The 17,302-nt window shown below is 37.1% G+C and overlaps 1 non-coding gene across 1 annotated transcript; it reads right to left on the bottom strand.

The window, feature by feature from the left end:
• Positions 1–8,707: 8,707 nt before the first annotated feature.
• On the bottom strand, positions 8,708–8,919 carry LOC122236200. Its single transcript, XR_006214313.1, has one exon. It is a non-coding gene; the product is annotated as a small nucleolar RNA U3 (small nucleolar RNA).
• Positions 8,920–17,302: the final 8,383 nt, after the last annotated feature.

Genomic DNA, 17,302 nt, shown 5'->3' on the forward strand with positions numbered 1-17,302 from the left:
AAGAATTCTGAAAGAAGCTAAAGAAAAAAGGTCCTTAACCTATAAGGGTAGATCTATAAGGTTAACAGCAGACCTGTCTATAGAAACTTGGCAGGCCATAAGGGTGCGGTATGATATATTTAATGTGCTAAATGGGGAAAATATGCAGCCAAGAATACTTTATCAAGCAAGGCTGTCATTCGGAATAGAAGGAGAGAGAAAGAGTTTCCAAGACAAGTAAAAACTAAAGGAGCTACTGAGCACCAAGCCAGCTCTGCAAGAATTGTTAAAGCGGACACTTTGAGTGGGAAAGAGAGGCCAAAGGCAACAAAGACTAGAAAGGAACAGAGACATTCTACAGGAACAGCAACATTACAGGTAATACAATGGCACTGAATTCATATCTATCAATAATTATTTGAATGTAAATGGGCTAAATGCTCCAGTCAAAAGACATAGCATATCAGAATGGATTAAAAAAATCAAGAACCATTGAAATGGTGCCTATAAAAGACTCGTTTTAGACCCAAAGACACATTGAGATAGAAGGTGAAGGGGTGGAGGGCCATTTGTCATGCTAATGGACAACAGAGGAAAGCTGGAGTAGCAATACATATATCAGACAAACTAGATTTTAAATGAAAGATTGTAATAAGTGATGAAGAAAGTCCTAATCGCTTCTCAGCCTTTTGGCTAAGATCAAGTGTAGAAAGTCTTATGTCATAATAAAGAAGTCTATCAAAGAGGAAGATCCAACAATTGTTAATATTTATGCCCTCAGCTAGGTACAGCCAATTATATAAACCAATTAATAACAAACTTAAAGAAACATATTGATAATAATACAATAATAGTAAAGGACTTTAACACCCCACTTACGTCAAAAGATAGATCATCTTAGCAGAAGATCAACAAAGAAACAATGGCTTTGAATGACACACTAGACCACACGGACTTAACAGATATATTCAGAGCATTTCACACGAAAGCAGCAAAACACACACTCTTTTTGAATGCACATGGAACATTCTCCAGAGTAGATTATACTAGGTCCAAATCAGCCCTCTTATATTCAGACCACAATGCTATGAAACCTGAAGTCAACCAAAGGAAAAAAAAATGGGAAAGACCACCAATACATGGAGATTAAAGAACATCTGACTAAAGAATACATTGGGTAACCAGGAAATTAAAGAGTAATAAATAAAAGAATCAATTTAAAAAATACATGGAAGCCAATGAAAATGAAAACATGACAGTCCAAAACCTTTACTATGTGGCCAGGCGGTAATAAGAGGGAAGTATATAACAATCCAGGCATTCCTCCGGAAAGAAGGAAAGTCTCATGTACACAACCAAATCTCACACATCAAAGAGTTGGAAAAAGAAGAGCAAATAAAGGTCAATGCCCGCAGAAGAAGGGAAATAATAAAGATTAGAGTAGAAATAAATGATATAAAATTTAAAAAAGTAGAAAAGATTAATGAAACTAGGAGCTGGTTCTTTGAAAGAATTAACAAAATTGATAAACACCGAGCCAAAGCTATCAAAAAAAAGAGAGGGTAAAGGAACCAAAGAAATAAAATCATGAATGGAAAAAAGAGAGATCACAACCAACACTGCAGAAATACAAACAATTACAAGAGAATATTATGAGCAAGTATATGCCAAAAAAGTGGATAATCTGCAAGAAATGGATGAATTTCAAGAAACTTGTAAACTACCAAAACTGAAACAGGAAGAAATAGAAAATACGAACAGATACATAACCAGTAAAGAAATTGAATCAGTAGTCTCAAATTTCCCAACAAACAAAATTCCAGGGCTGGATGGAATCTGAGCACAATTCTATAAAAAAAAATTTTTGGCATTTATTTATTTTTTATTATTTTTAATTTTTTAAATATAATTTATTGTGAAACTGGTTTCCATCAGTGCTCATCCCAAAGATAGATGGTATCTATCTTGCTCTGCCTGGCTTATTTCACTTAGCATAATACCCTCCAGTTCCATCCACATTGCTGCAAATGGCCAAGTTTCATTCTTTCTCATTGCCAAGTAGTATTCCATTGTGTATATAATCCACATCTTCTTTTTTTTTTTTTTTTATTTTAATTTTACTTTTAATTTCAGTTTAGTTAACATACAGTGTTAGAATAGTTTCTAGAGTACAACATTTCCATACATTATTCAGTGCTCATCAAGGTAAGTGTACTCTTAATCCCCCTCACCTATTTCACCCACCCCTCCCCACCAAATGTCTTCCCTCTGGTAACCATCACTTTGTTCCACATCTTCTTTATCCATTCATCAGTTGATGGACATGTAGGCTCTTTCCATAGTTTGGCTATTGTTGAAAGTGCTGCTATAAACAGTGGGATACAAATGCCCCTCTGCATCAGTACTCCTGTATCCCTTGGGTAAATTCCTAGCAGTGCTATTGCTGGGTCATAGGGTAGTTCTATTTTTAGTTTTTTGAGGAATCTCCACAACGTTTTCCAGAGTGGCTGTACCAGTTTGCATTCCCACCAGCAGTGCAAGAGGGTTCCCGTTTCTCCACATCCTCACCAGCATCTATAGTCTCCTGATTTACAAAACATTTAAAGAAGAATTAATACTTCTTTTGAAACTGTTCTAAAAAATTAAAACGGAAGGAAAACTGTTAAACTCATTCTACAAGGCCAGCATAACCTTGTTTCCAAAAGCAGACAAAGATCTCACTAAAAAGGAGAATTACAGACCAATATCTCTGATGAACATGGATGCAAAAATTTTCAACAAAAGCTAGCAAAGCAGATTCAACAGTATGTTAAAAGAAGTATTCAACATGATTCAGTGGTATTTATTCCTGGGCTGTGGGGCTGGCTCAAAATCCACAATCCAACCAATGGGATACATGTCATTAATAAAAGAAAGGATAAGAACCATATGATCCTCTGAATAGACGAAGAATAGGCATCTGACAAAATACAGCATCTTTTGTTGTGATAAAAACTCTCAAGAAAGTAAGGATAGAAGGAACATGCCTCACCATCATTAAGGCCATATAGGAAGGAAGCCAGCATCCTGTAGGAAGGATGAGTTAATATCATCCTTAGTGGGTAAAAACAGTTTTCCCCTAAGGTCAGGAACACAACAGTATGCCTATTCTCACCACTGTTGTTCAAAATAGCACATGAAGTTCTAGCCTTAGCACCCAGAAAACAAAAAGAGAAAAAAAAATCCAAATTCACAAGAAGTCAAACTTTCATTCTCTGAAGACGACATGATACTGTATGTGGAAAAGACTCCACCAAAAAAATTGCTATAATTGATACATGAATTCAGGAAAGTTGCAGGATATAAAATCAATGTACAGAAACCTGTAATATTTCTACACACCAGAAATGAAGCAGCAGAAAGAGAAATCAAGGAATCAATCTCATTTACAATTGCACCAAAAATCAGGAGATACCTAGGAATAAACCTAACCAGCGAGGTAAAGATCTGTACTCTGAAAACTATAGAATACTTACAAAAGAAATTGATGAAGACACAAATTAATGGAAAAACATTTTCTGCTCATTGATTCAAAGAACAAACACTGTTAAAATGTCTATACTACCCAAAGCAATCTACACATTTAATAATACCAGCATTTTTCACAGAGCTCAGATAAAAAATTCTAAAATTGTATGGAACTAGAAAACACCATGAATAGCCAAAGTAATGTTGAAAAACACAAGGAAAGTGGGAAGCATCACAATTCCAGACTTCAAACTGTATTACATATCTGTGAAGACAGTATGGTACTGGCACAAAAACAGATAAATAGATCGAAGGGACAGAATAGAAAACCCACAACCACAAAATGGACCCACAACTATATAGTCAACTAATCTTCAACAAAGCAGGAAAGAATACTCAATGGAAAAAAGTCAGTCTCTTCAACAAATGGTGTTGGGAAAACTGGACAGCAACGTGCAGAAGAATGAAACCTGGACCACTTAACACCATACACAAAAATAAATTCAAATAGATGAAAGACATAAATATGAGACAAGACACCATCAAAACCCAGAGTAAAATATAGGCTGCAACCTCTTTCACCTCAGCCAGAACAGCTTCTTACTAGACACATCTCCAAAGGCAAGAGAAACATAAACAAATGTACACTATTGGGACTTCATCAATATAAGAAGTTTCTGCAGAGTGAAGGAAACAATCAACAAAACTAGAAGGCAACTGATGGAATTGGAGAAGATATTTTAAAATGATGTACCAGATAAAGAACTGGTATTCAAAATCCATAAAGAACTTATCAAACTTAACACCCAAAAAACAACTAATCTTGTTAAGAAACGGGGAGAAGATATGAACAGACATTCCTCCAAGAAAGACATAAAAATGCCTAACAGACACGTGAAAAAATGTTCAACATCACTCATCATCATGGAAATACAAATCAAAACCATGGATAGAGTCCAAAGTCCATTGATGAATGGATAAAGAAGATTTGGTATATACATGTATATATATATATATACACACACACACATATATATAATGGAATATTGGTGATTACAAAGAATGAAATATTTCCATTTGCAACAACGTGGATGGAACTAGAGTGTATTATGCTAAGTGAATAAGTCAGAGAAAAATAAATATCATGATTTCACTGATATGTGGAATTTAAGAAACAAAACAGATGAACATAGGAGAAAGGAGGGAAAACTAAGATGAAAACTGAGAAGGAGGCCAACAATAAAGGACTCTTAAATACAGAGAACATACTGAGGGCTCCTGGAGGGAGGTGGGGGGGGGTGGCCTAAATGGGTGATGTACATTAAGGAGGGCACTTGTTAGGATGAGCACTGGGTGTTATATGTAAGTGATGAATCACAAAATTCTCCTAAAGCCAATACTACACTATCTGGTAACTGACTTGAATTTAAATAAAATGTTTGAAAGGAAATAAAAAAGAAAGAAGTCTGGGTATTCAAGGGATATCATATTTAAATATAAAGATACCATAATGATATGTTAATATACCATAATTTTGTTGTTAGACATTTCTCAACTGGTATGATTACAGACTACTTTCTTGCACATAAAAATGTAATTGGATAGAGTGGTCATAAGCATCATGTTCTTCCCTATCTCATTAACTTCTGATAAGACTTGTTAGGTGAGAGAAAACACAATTCAATTCCCTCCCTGATGAGCTCAGAGGCATACCAGCTGTATTCCACTGCTTGAAAGTAAATGTCCCTGCACTACAATTTCCATATGAGCATGAGCAAAAAAAAAAAAATCCTTCATTTCTGCCTTAGTTATCTGTGATTTTAATCAAGGCCACACAGCAGTTTATCAAGGAGGATCTTTTCCTGAAAGAGCTGAAGCCCTCTCTAACCGTCTGAACATCTAGTGGAGAATTTAATGGTTGAAATGGGTGGATCTTTTGTAGGGACTTGAGACTTGATTCTGTCACTGTGGCATGGCATAGGGATGATGTTTTTGAGATGACTTAAAACCCTGATGTCTTTTTTCTTCTCCAAGCCATTACTTCAAGGGCATGTCCCAGGCAGGAGAGTGGGCATGAATGAAGCAGAGCAACACCAGTGTCTTCCAGAGGCTGGGGCACTGAGATTTTTAGTAACTTAGCACTTTGGCCAGGAGGGGAGCAAGTCCACCTGCAGGTGAACCCCAAGGGTCCTGTGCTGCCCTCATTAGCCAGCAGGAGGCACACAATTCCACCATTTCTGAGCTGCCCAGAGCTCAGGAGGTCAATAGCAGGGTCAGTGAGAAAGAGCTTCCTTCCCTCAGCACAGTGACTTAAGAGACAACACTCTGGTTTGGGGCTGATGTGGGACAGAGTCCCCATGAGAAGAACTCTGTATCCTAGCTCCTGGGGCTGAGGAGAGGCCGTGCCATCAGGGTGTCCAGAAAATTTTCCCTCTGTAGCCAGCACTGAGCCTTTATTATCTGGACCCTTCTTACATCCTTTATTCCCTGCTTTCTCAGGTAACACTTGAACAAAAGTTATTTTACAACAGGATCTGTTCCTAAAGGGGCTTGGTGGGCAAAGTCATGCTGTCATGTTTGCTGTGGACTAAAACTTAATTTGTGAGAGAAATTCCTGCACAGATTCAGAGTCAGGGAAACAAATGTATAACTATGAAAGAAATATACAGCTGCCAGGAGCACCAGCCCAATATGATGGGACACACAGGATGTGTATGGCCAACATATACAAAATCTTTAGATGAATGGGGAAAAAATGTTTACAATTATGTACATACTTGCATTTATTTTAATGCTTAATTTTTCATCTAACGTGGAAGTATGTTAAAATGTAGAAAAGGTAAAGAGGTGTGTAAAACTCCATTATTTTAAGATTCAGTGTTTTCAGTTTTGCAAAATCAGAATTTATTATAATTCTACTTTTCTGCTATAAATTAAGCAAAGGTCTATATACTTAAAATATACTTCTGTGCTTGTTTTCCAATGGGAATATTGTGTTTTTTGATATTTTATCCTAACAGTGACATTGTGAAATGTTTTTAAATATTAGTTCACTGGAAAATCTTTTTCAGGACTGCAATGTGAAAAACATTGTTAAAAATGATAATAAATCCAGGTGACACCAAATTTTGTGTACGAATGTAATAAGAAAATCTCATGTATCAGTTCTAGACTATTCGATGCAATGGCAATTTTTAAAATGCCAACCATGGCATGCTGCTCAAAACCATTTGAGATGAAACATTTTTAAACTTAAAACTTCAGAATAGTAAAGAGCCCATAAAATGGCTGCTTTTTAAAATTAGATGTATTCATTGCAAACAAATTATATCCTATTAAAAATGTTAACTCTGAAAGCAGTTAGTTTGGTATTAAATTTTTATTCAAAAGCTGAAATTAGGATATGTATATTATATCTGATATAAGTCATTTTCCCATAAGAGTTGATATTTGTAGCCATAGATTATCCACTGTCCATTGCTTTAATTTTCCTGTTTATTTCTAAATCAGGAAGTATATTCCTATGATTTGTGAAGGCATTGTTTTTCTCACATGTTTCGAAGTTACTTTTTTACTTTGTAAGCATGGGTTGAGGCTTTTTAATAAACACGCGTCTTTGCATATCATGATGAGTTTTCATTGGAGAGCTTTCTTAACTATTTCCACTTGAGCCTAACATCATACCATTAAAAAGAAAAACACAAAAAAATTAATCTATATGTGCTAAGATGCATCTGACTACAGCATAGTGTATTTCATAATTTGACTTTACATTACAAAATATAATAATAAATTTTATTTTATATTACCATACACTAATACATTATATATCTGTACATATATATCTGTTTGCTAGTTGAAATGAATTTGCATTGGGTGGTGGCTGATTGCATTTGATCTTGTTGCCAACTGGATATTCATATGTGTGTCTAAAGTTCTTTTTAGAACAGACATCTACTCATGGAGTTCACAAAGCCTCTTATCTACAGTAGGATACTTAAAGGACATCTTACTTTATTTCACGGGAGCAGAAATTTTGTCTAAGATTATGAGCTGATCAAGGCACAGATATGGCACTATCATATTCAATGGAGGACTAATGGCTTCTCTCTCCTTGTACAACTGCCATCGATGCTTCTGTATAATTACTGTGAACTTAAGTGTTTTTATGTCAACATTATCTGTATCCCATTTACTAACAGTTATCTAAGCTACAATATATACATTTTTTTTTCTTTCATTTCATTACAATCAGTAAATCTTTGTGGTGATGGCAGTGTTTTTAACATGAACATTGTCATCTGACATCTTTGTTCATAATGAGCTACTTGTACAGTCAAAAGTTATGAAAAAGTATGATTTTCTTATTCTCAAATGTGTATCAGCTTTATGCACTTTTCTTTGAATCATTCCACATGTCTCTTGTGTTCTATTAAACTCATAGAAAGAAATCACTTTTTATCTTTCCCAACAGGGGCAAGACCAAGTAAAATGCCACAAAAAAGAACATGACTGGCTTGTTTATGAAAGGATAAATATCATATGGCCTGTTAGAATTGAAAAGAAAAGATGATTAATAAATGCAACACTTAGACACAAAAGATAGATAATTATATGAGGTGACAGAGGTGTTAGCCAATCTTATTGTGGTAGTCATCTCAAAACATATACATGTATCAAATCATCATGTTGTAAAACTTATATTTCCCAATGATATATGCCAATTATATCTCAGTAAAACTGGGAAGAAAAGAATTTCAGGATTGCAACAGCACAGTATGCAAATAAGCACAAACTTTTCTAAGCAAAAACCATTGTGAGACAGCACTAGTGTTACATCCCGGAAGTCGTGAAGCGGGCCCTGGTTCTATCTGCAAATACGTCCCAAACATCTGACCACTTGTCACCATCTCCACTGCTAACAAACAGCCTAATTTCCCCTCTAGGTTACTACACCAGTCTCTTAAGTAACCTCTTGCCTCTGCCTTTGCCTTTCCAGTTGATTGGTAACATAGAAATCAGATTAATTCTGATAGACCTCCTCTTCTGAAAATCCTCCAATGATTTTCCTTTCACTCCAAGAAAAGTCAAAGTCCTTGCTGACAAGGCTGACAAATCTGTTTACACTCCAAGTGCTGTCTCCTTGCTCACTTAACTTCACCCACACAGCATTCCAATGGACAATTAACAAGCCACACATGTGGCCTTCTTTTTTAGAGAAACTACTCAGACAACGGGCCACTTTCCTCTTAGTCCCCCAAAGGAGGAGGGAACAATTATCAATGACAAGGGCAGCTGTGGAAACCACACCCAGAGTCGGTTTTACAGTCAGGAAGGGACACTATTTATCCTCCTCATGCTTTCAGGGACTCCACACTTAGAGAAATTTCTCTAGTGACAAACTTTAGAAACAATCCCTGAAAGTACAGTCTTCACATTTCCAATCATTGAAAAATCCATGGTCCTACCAACACGTCCCAGTTCTATCTAAAATTCCCTCCAATGTGATGTCCTTAAATATAAAAAAGATTAGGGGTGCCTGGGTGGCTCAGTCGGTTAGACATCCGACTTCAGCTCAGGTCGTGATCTCACAGTTTGTGAGTTTGAGCCCCGCGTCGGGCTCTGTGCTGACAACTCAGAGCCCGGAGCCTGCTCCAGATTCTGTGTCTCCGTCTCTCTCTGCGCCTCCCCTGCTCGTGCTCTATCTCTCTCTCATTCTCTTTCAAAAATAAATATTTTTAACAAAATTTTTAAATAAAATAAAAAAATTAGCAACAAGGGAAAAGAATGAAGATATAACACGAACCCAAGAATTCAGCAACTTCGTTACTGGATTATCAAAGGTTGAATTTTTTTTTTTTTTAGTTTAATAATAGGAGAAACAAACTTCTTATCCCAGAAATTAGTTACACGACAGGTCTGTGGTTTGGAATGTTAAATTATCCATTTAAAACAGAAAGTCAATTTATATTTCTCAGAAACATTTATGACTTAATTGCTGTTATCAACCTAATAAATTACCCTAGTAATTTGGTTTCCACAAACTGGTTATACACTCAAATTTCATGTCTGATGAAAGAATAATTGTATCAATATTCTGCAAATATGGAAAGGAAATTAGCTCATTGGCCACAAGGGAAAGGCATATACCTTGAGTGTAAACGCATCTATCTGTTTCTGTCTTTAAGCAGGCAAATTAAAATGGGAAAGAAACAGTTTGTGTCTCACAGGAATAATGTGTAATATGTGAATTGCTTTTCAAATACCATAGCATGACTCAAAAATATTCTTTGTGTCTAATGAGAATGTCATGTACTCTTGTGAACTCTGTATTTTAATGTACATCTACTGGCAACAAGTTCAATTACATAGATTCTTTTTATAACACAAGAAAACAGATACCTGAAAAGGGTTAACCCAACCCAGAAGATCATGAATTTCCCTTGGAACGTAACAATGGTCATGAAGACATGGAACATCTTGTAGAGAATATGCTATGGCAATAGTCCAGAAAGCTAAGAAGAAATTTTAAGTGGAGAAATCATAGCCACTAAGATCAAAACAGTGAGCATATTCATTTCGGTACCCATTCAAGAAACATTTATGTCATGTCTGTGTGCTAACTGCGCAGATGAAAATATAAATGAGACCTGCTTTTCAATCTCCCAGTGCTCACATTTGGAAACGTGAAACCAAAGACATAGTAACATACTTAATATTAATATGCACCAAGTATAATACTAACATCAAAGTAATAGTGGTTTCATTGTGTAGAGAATTAACTTCAAAAACGAAGCTACTCAAAGACGGATGAATATAAATATATTAGGTTAAAAAGAGAAGGAAGTTCAGACAGAGAAAATACCATGAGTGGCAGCACATAAACGAAATAGCCACTCTACATCTGACAACAAACAATTGTAGCAGAACATAGAATGGAAGGCAAAGAAAAGTAGGATAGGAAATGAGAGAGGTCGTCAGGGGCCTACTGAAATAATTTGATGCCATGCTAAGAACTTTAAAGTTTATCCTGAAGGTGGAATTTTGCTGGTAAATAACGCAAAGCACCCTGTTTGCATTTTTGCAAAGGCAGACTGTCAGAGATAATGGAATATAAGGGAAGAAGTTGGGAGGGGGGCAGGACAAGCAGTTAGGAAATTATCTCAATGATCCAGGCAAAATACATGGGCCTGAACTAGCCAGTGGTCATAAAGATGAAGGTGTGAGTCCAAAGCAAGAGTTGTAAAAGGAACTGAATCAGAGGATTTCAAGATAAACTGAGGAGGAGAGTGGAGAAGACTCTCAATTTTCTGGATTGAGTGATCACATTAAAAAAAGATAGTACCTTTAGCTAAAAGAAAAATACAAGAAGAAAATTTAGCATTGATGAGAGATAAAAAAAAAAAACAACTAGATTTAGTCTGAGACCTTTTTTAGATGCTTGAAGTCATCCAAATTAACATGTCACATAGGCAGCCGGGCATAGGTCTGGAGCTTGGGAGAGTTTGGTACTAGAGAAACACATGGGGGTACAAGGGATTCCAAGAAAAGAGGCCATTTAGTGGGAATCAGGTGGGGCAAAGGACAGAGCTCTAGGGAAAAGCCTTATTTAGGTGGCAGGAAAGAAGAGAAAACCACGGAGACTGAGGTATAATGGTCAAAGAGGCAAGAAAAAAATGAAGCAAAATGAGGTTATTCATGGAAGTCCAAGGGAACAGGATGTTGAAGAAGTCATCCGTGGAAAGAGATGCTTTAGGATGACGAGGGTTAGCTCCAAAGTTAAACCTACCCAAGTGGCTGGTTCCTAAGGCAGATGGCTTGATGACTTTAAGCTCTCCAAAATCCAAGATTCCAAGATAAAAGATATATTGATTCTAACCTAACCTTTGACCTTGTTAAAGTACATGGCAAGGTCAAAGATCTATATTCTCTTGTTATAATTATTATGTATCATTTTAAATTATTATCAACAACCTTTCACTGTATTAGTACCTTTTCTCCTTCCTTAAATGTAAGTTCTGACAGTAATTACAACCCTTTGGCCAAACTGACTGACTCACTTTGCCTCATCTGCGATCCAGCAGGTACTGTCATTCCTTCATCCATATTCTTAATTTCCCAAACATTTCTTGAGAGCTTACTAAGTATGAGGCAGTGTTACGCACCAGAACTGAAACTGCTACCACACAGTAATTTCTTTGATGGGACACAATTCAAAAGGATATGAATTATTAAAACACATGAAAAACTTGGACATCTGCTGCTTCTTTTAACTGTTCATGAAAAACTCCCCGTGGAAAGGCATGGGTTGGAGTTGCTTGAAAGACAGGAAAAGTCTTATTACTTTTCAGCAATCTGCTAAGAAAAGGCAGCTGTGTTAGCTTTGTTGGCTGGATAAGGGCTGTTTACCTAAGCGTGTAGTACTAATTGTTAGTTCCTTTTGGTCTCTTCTTTTAGTCTCTCTCAATTTATCAATATTGCTATGTTCTTTCTGCCGCTGAGACTCCTCTTGCTTTTCCCTATAGCCTCTCACCCCTCACCCTTGCCAACGTCTCAATGGAAAAATTAATGGCTCAGCTCTCCCCACCACTTATGTGTTCTGCACATGGCACCTGTGTAAGGCCTGTACTACATGAATTTAAACTATCAACAATGTGTGTGGTCTTGCCACAGCTATTTATCTGCTAGAATGTTCTGCTCCAGCCTGGCAGCAGTTAAGTGATGAGAAAATTAGCCTTTCCTTACTGTAATTTACAAGGCTGTGCAAAGCTTAAGTAAGTATGGCACACAGATAGAAAGTTGTATAGGAATTCCAAAGGATCTCTCTACTTTTCCCCAGTCCATTCCTGCACACAGATACCTTCCAGGTACTGATTTTAAATTAATTACTCCTTACATAGGAATATAGAGTGGTCACTAAAGGATGACTATTTTATCATACATAACAATTATACTAATTTTATTTATCTGAGCATAAAATTAATCTATGTGCAATTCATATTTGCATAATTATAAACGCACAATCATAAATAAAACACAATGGACTTCAGAGGACCACAACAAGCAAACTGCAGAATTAGTATTATTGACATTAGTAAAAGAAATAGATGGTAAATCAAAGTTACTTGCCATGATTTGGGAAACTATTTGAAGTGTTTGGGTCTAACACAAGTACACACCAGTTTTATACCTTATTTTTTAGCATAGGTTTCAGCAGTAATAAAACTTTAATTCGCTTTTTCAAGTGTGTGGCAATTTGAATGCAGCTCCTTACCTTTGACTATAAATATCTAATATTGTAGAGTCTATTTCAGGAGATTTGTCAATATCTACTGAATTTATAATATAAAGTTTGTTAAAGTAGCAAACCTTGAAACTCAGTATCTAACTTTTAACCAAAGAACTGAATGTAGATCATTTTCCCAAAAGAAATCAATGTTAAAAAACTTTTAATGCAAAAACTTAATAAAAACTGTATCTCACTAGCACCTGGGTTAACTAACGTTTTAGTGTTTGCCTCAACCAGTCTACAGAATGTTTTTGTAGATGATGCCATTAATTCTAATAACCAACCTAGGTAACCATTTTACCTATGGAAACACGAAGGCTTAGAGACCTGCTCAAGCACCAGGAAAGGCAGAGAGGTAACCAAGTTAGTCCCATTTGAAACACAAAACTAATGGCTTCCTCTGCTTCCAGACCCACGAACAACAGCTGATCTACCCGTATTGTGTGGGGACACCGGAAAGACTTTTAAATTTTCTTGTCAGACAGAGCAGAAGAGAAACATGGACACTTCTGGTTTTTAGAAAGAAGTTAGTAGCAATGTGAGAAAATGGGCTGAAGAAGGTTGGAAGGATGGAAAGAAAACCACTTGCTAGGCCACTGTCGAGATATGACAGGAAGATCTGGCAGAATCAAGTACTCCAAAATATTTATTAACTACTAATCATGGGTGAAAGATGATTAAGGGAGGAGACTGCAATAGAATTTGCTCCTCAAGGATTTCTCAGCCCTGTCTTGCAAGTAAGACTTGTATTTATGACCCTCATAAAATGTGATAAAGGCTAACGAAGGGGGGACAGATGAGGTGCTTTGGAAATTTACTTAGGAAATTTTGGTGTAAAAAGGAACTTTATTTCTCAAATATTAGAGCTTCTGTAAAATACAACAAGAAATCACCCCCAGTGATTTCCTCCCAATAATATCTTGCAAAGGCAGAAGGTCCACCTATGAGGGATGCTAGGTACAGACTTTCTATCTTATGGTAAGTTAACCACATGACCTCCAGTCTCTTTACCAACTCTGAAGTTTTATGGCGCTCCCAAGAACAAAAAAGCCTTTGCGATGAATTAGCTTCAGAAATGAATAGATTCTGCAGGTTTCCCTCCCTCTTACTCCTCAAGAATACTTAGTGCCTTATTAAAATGTCCTAAGTTTTCTTTGTTCACACCATCTAATTGAACATCACTTTCCCCCCACCTTTTAAATGTTTCTTAAACTTTATAAAATGCTTAAAAACAAGTATGCAATGATCAACCAGGAACAAACTTGACTCAGGTCAAACTTAGGTAGCTGATTGCTCTAACCTTCTAGTTACAAAGACCCAAGTTAAAAAAATTTTTTTAATATTTATTTTTGAGAGACAGAGAGAGAAGACAGAGCACAAGCGGGGGAGGGGCAGAAAGAGATGGAGACACAGAATCCAAAGCAGGCTCCAGGCTCTGAGCCATCAGCACAGAGCCTGACGTGGGGCTCGAACCCGCGGACTGTGAGATCATGACCTGAGCTGAAGTTGACGCTTTAACCGACTGAGCCACCCAGGCACCCCAACACAGTTTTTTTTATGGATGTTACTGTGTAAAGACCGTATTGGGGAAGATTGTATCGTACCCACAGCCCTTCATCAAATAACCCTTTGAACCAGGCAAAACTAGCAAATTAATACGTGTGCTGGTGTCATCCCTTTTAAAAAATCTGTAATTCTGGGGGCACCTGGGTGGCTCAGTTGGTTAGGCGCCTGATTTTGGCTCAGGTCATGATCTCACAGTCCGTGAGTTCAAGCCCCGCGTCGGGCTCTGTGCTGACAGCTCAGAGCCTGGAGCCTGCTTCAGATTCTGTGTCTCCCCGTCTCTCTACCCCTCTGTGTCTCATGCTCTATGTCTCTCTGTCTCTCAATAATAAATAAATGTTAATTTTTTTTAAAAGATCTGTAATTTTTAGTAGATATAATTAGGGAAAGAGTGTCTGTTATGTGTGTAAGCGTATATAATAAAGCTGACTTTACCCATTTGACAATTAAGGAGTCTGTGTGCCTGAAGGAGAAAGAGAGAACACACACACACAAAACAGTAAATGGGGTAAAACACTAACAACAGGTGAAGCTTGAAGAACATAGAGGTATTATTTTTATATTTGCAGTATATCTGTGAACAGTTTCCAATATTTTCAAGTAAAATATATATATTTTTTCACTGTGTTATTTAAATAGTCATCTTTTTTTTTTAATAGATGAAATTTACTGTCAAATTGGTTTCCATACAACACCCAGTGCTCATCCCAAAAGGTGCCCTCCTCAATACCCATCACCCACCCTGCCCTCCCTCCCACCCCCCATCAACCCTCAGTTTGCTCTTAGTTTTTAACAGTCTGTTATGCTTTGGCTTTCTCCCACTCTAACCTCTTTTTTTTTTTCCTTCCCCTCCCCCATGGGTTTCTGTTAAGTTTCTCAGGATCCACATAAGAGTGAAACCATATGGTATCTGTCTTTCTCTGTATGGCTTATTTCACTTAGCATCACACTCTCCAGTTCCATCCACGTTGCTACAAAAGGCCATATTTCATTTTTTCTCATTGCCACGTAGTATTCCATTGTGTATATAAACCACAATTTCTTTATCCATTCATCAGTTGATGGACATTTCGGCTCTTTCCATAATTTGGCTATTGTTGAGAGTGCTGCTATAAACATTGGGGTACAAGTGCCCCTATGCATCAGTACTCCTGTATCCCTTGGATAAATTCCCAGCAGTGCTATTGCTGGGTCATAGGGTAGGTCTATTTTTAATTTTCTGAGGAACCTCCACACTGCTTTCCAGAGCGGCTGCACCAATTTGCATTCCCACCAACAGTGCAAGAGGGTTCCTGTTTCTCCACATCCTCTCCAGCATCTATAGTCTCCTGATTTGTTCATTTTGGCCACTCTGACTGGCGTGAGGTGATATCTGAGTGTGGTTTTGATTTGTATTTCCCTGATAAGGAGCGACGTTGAACATCTTTTCATGTGCCTGTTGGCCATCCGGATGTCTTCTTTAGAGAAGTGTCTATTCATGTTTTCTGCCCATTTCTTCACTGGGTTATTTGTTTTTCGGGTGTGGAGTTTGATGAGCTCTTTATAGATTTTGGATACTAGCCCTTTGTCCGATGTGTCATTTGCAAATATCTTTTCCCATTCCGTTGGTTGCCTTTTAGTTTTGTTGGTTGTTTCCTTTGCTGTGCAGAAGCTTTTTATCTTCATAAGGTCCCAGTTATTCACTTTTGCTTTTAATTCCCTTGCCTTTGGGGATGTGCCGAGTAAGAGATTGCTACGGCTGAGGTCAGAGAGGTCTTTTCCTGCTTTCTCCTCTAAGGTTTTGATGGTTTCCTGTGTCACATTCAGGTCCTTTATCCATTTTGAGTTTATTTTTGTGAATGGTGTGAGAAAGTGGTCTAGTTTCAACCTTCTGCATGTTGCTGTCCAATTCTCCCAGCACCATTTGTTAAAGAGACTGTCTTTTTTCCATTGGATGTTCTTTCCTGCTTTGTCAAAGATGAGTTGGCCATACGTTTGTGGGTCTAGTTCTGGGGTTTCTATTCTATTCCATTGGTCTATGTGTCTGTTTTTGTGCCAATACCATGCTGTCTTGATGATGACAGCTTTGTAGTAGAGGCTAAAGTCTGGGATTGTGATGCCTCCCGCTTTGGTCTTCTTCTTCAAAATTACTTTGGCTATTCGGGGCCTTTTGTGGTTCCATATGAATTTTAGGATTGCTTGTTCTAGTTTCGAGAAGAATGCTGGTGCAATTTTGATTGGGATTGCATTGAATGTGTAGATAGCTTTGGGTAGTATTGACATTTTGACAATATTTATTCTTCCAATCCATGAGCAGGGAATGTCTTTCCATTTCTTTATATCTTCTTCAATTACCTGCATAAGCTTTCTATAGTTTTCAGCATACAGATCTTTTACATCTTTGGTTAGATTTATTCCTAGGTATTTTATGCTTCTTGGTGCAATTGTGAATGGGATCAGTTTCTTCATTTGTCTTTCTGTTGCTTCATTGTTAGTGTATAAGAATGCAACTGATTTCTGCACATTGATTTTGTATCCTGCAACTTTGCTGAATTCATGTATCAGTTCTAGCAGACTTTTGGTAGAGTCTATCGGATTTTCCATGTATAATATCATGTCATCTGCAAAAAGCGAAAGCTTGACTTCATCTTTGCCAATTTTGATGCCTTTGATTTCCCTTTTGTTTGTCTGATTGCTGATGCTAGAACTTCGAGCACTATGTTAAACAACAGCGGTGAGAGTGGGCATCCCTGTCGTGTTCCTGATCTCAGGGAAAAAGCTCTCAGTTTTTTCCCCGTTGAGGATGATGTTAGCTGTGGGCTTTTCATAAATGGCCTTTATGATCTTTAAGTATGTTCCTTCTATCCCGACTTTCTCAAGAGGGTTTTTTATTAAGAAAGGGTTGCTGGATTTTGTCAAAGGCCTTTTCTGCATCGATTGACAGGATCATATGGTTCTTCTCTTTTTTTTTGTTAATGTGATGTA

Source organism: Panthera tigris, assembly GCF_018350195.1.
Source record: "Panthera tigris isolate Pti1 chromosome A3 unlocalized genomic scaffold, P.tigris_Pti1_mat1.1 chrA3_random_Un_scaffold_79, whole genome shotgun sequence".
NCBI lineage: Eukaryota > Metazoa > Chordata > Mammalia > Carnivora > Felidae > Panthera > Panthera tigris.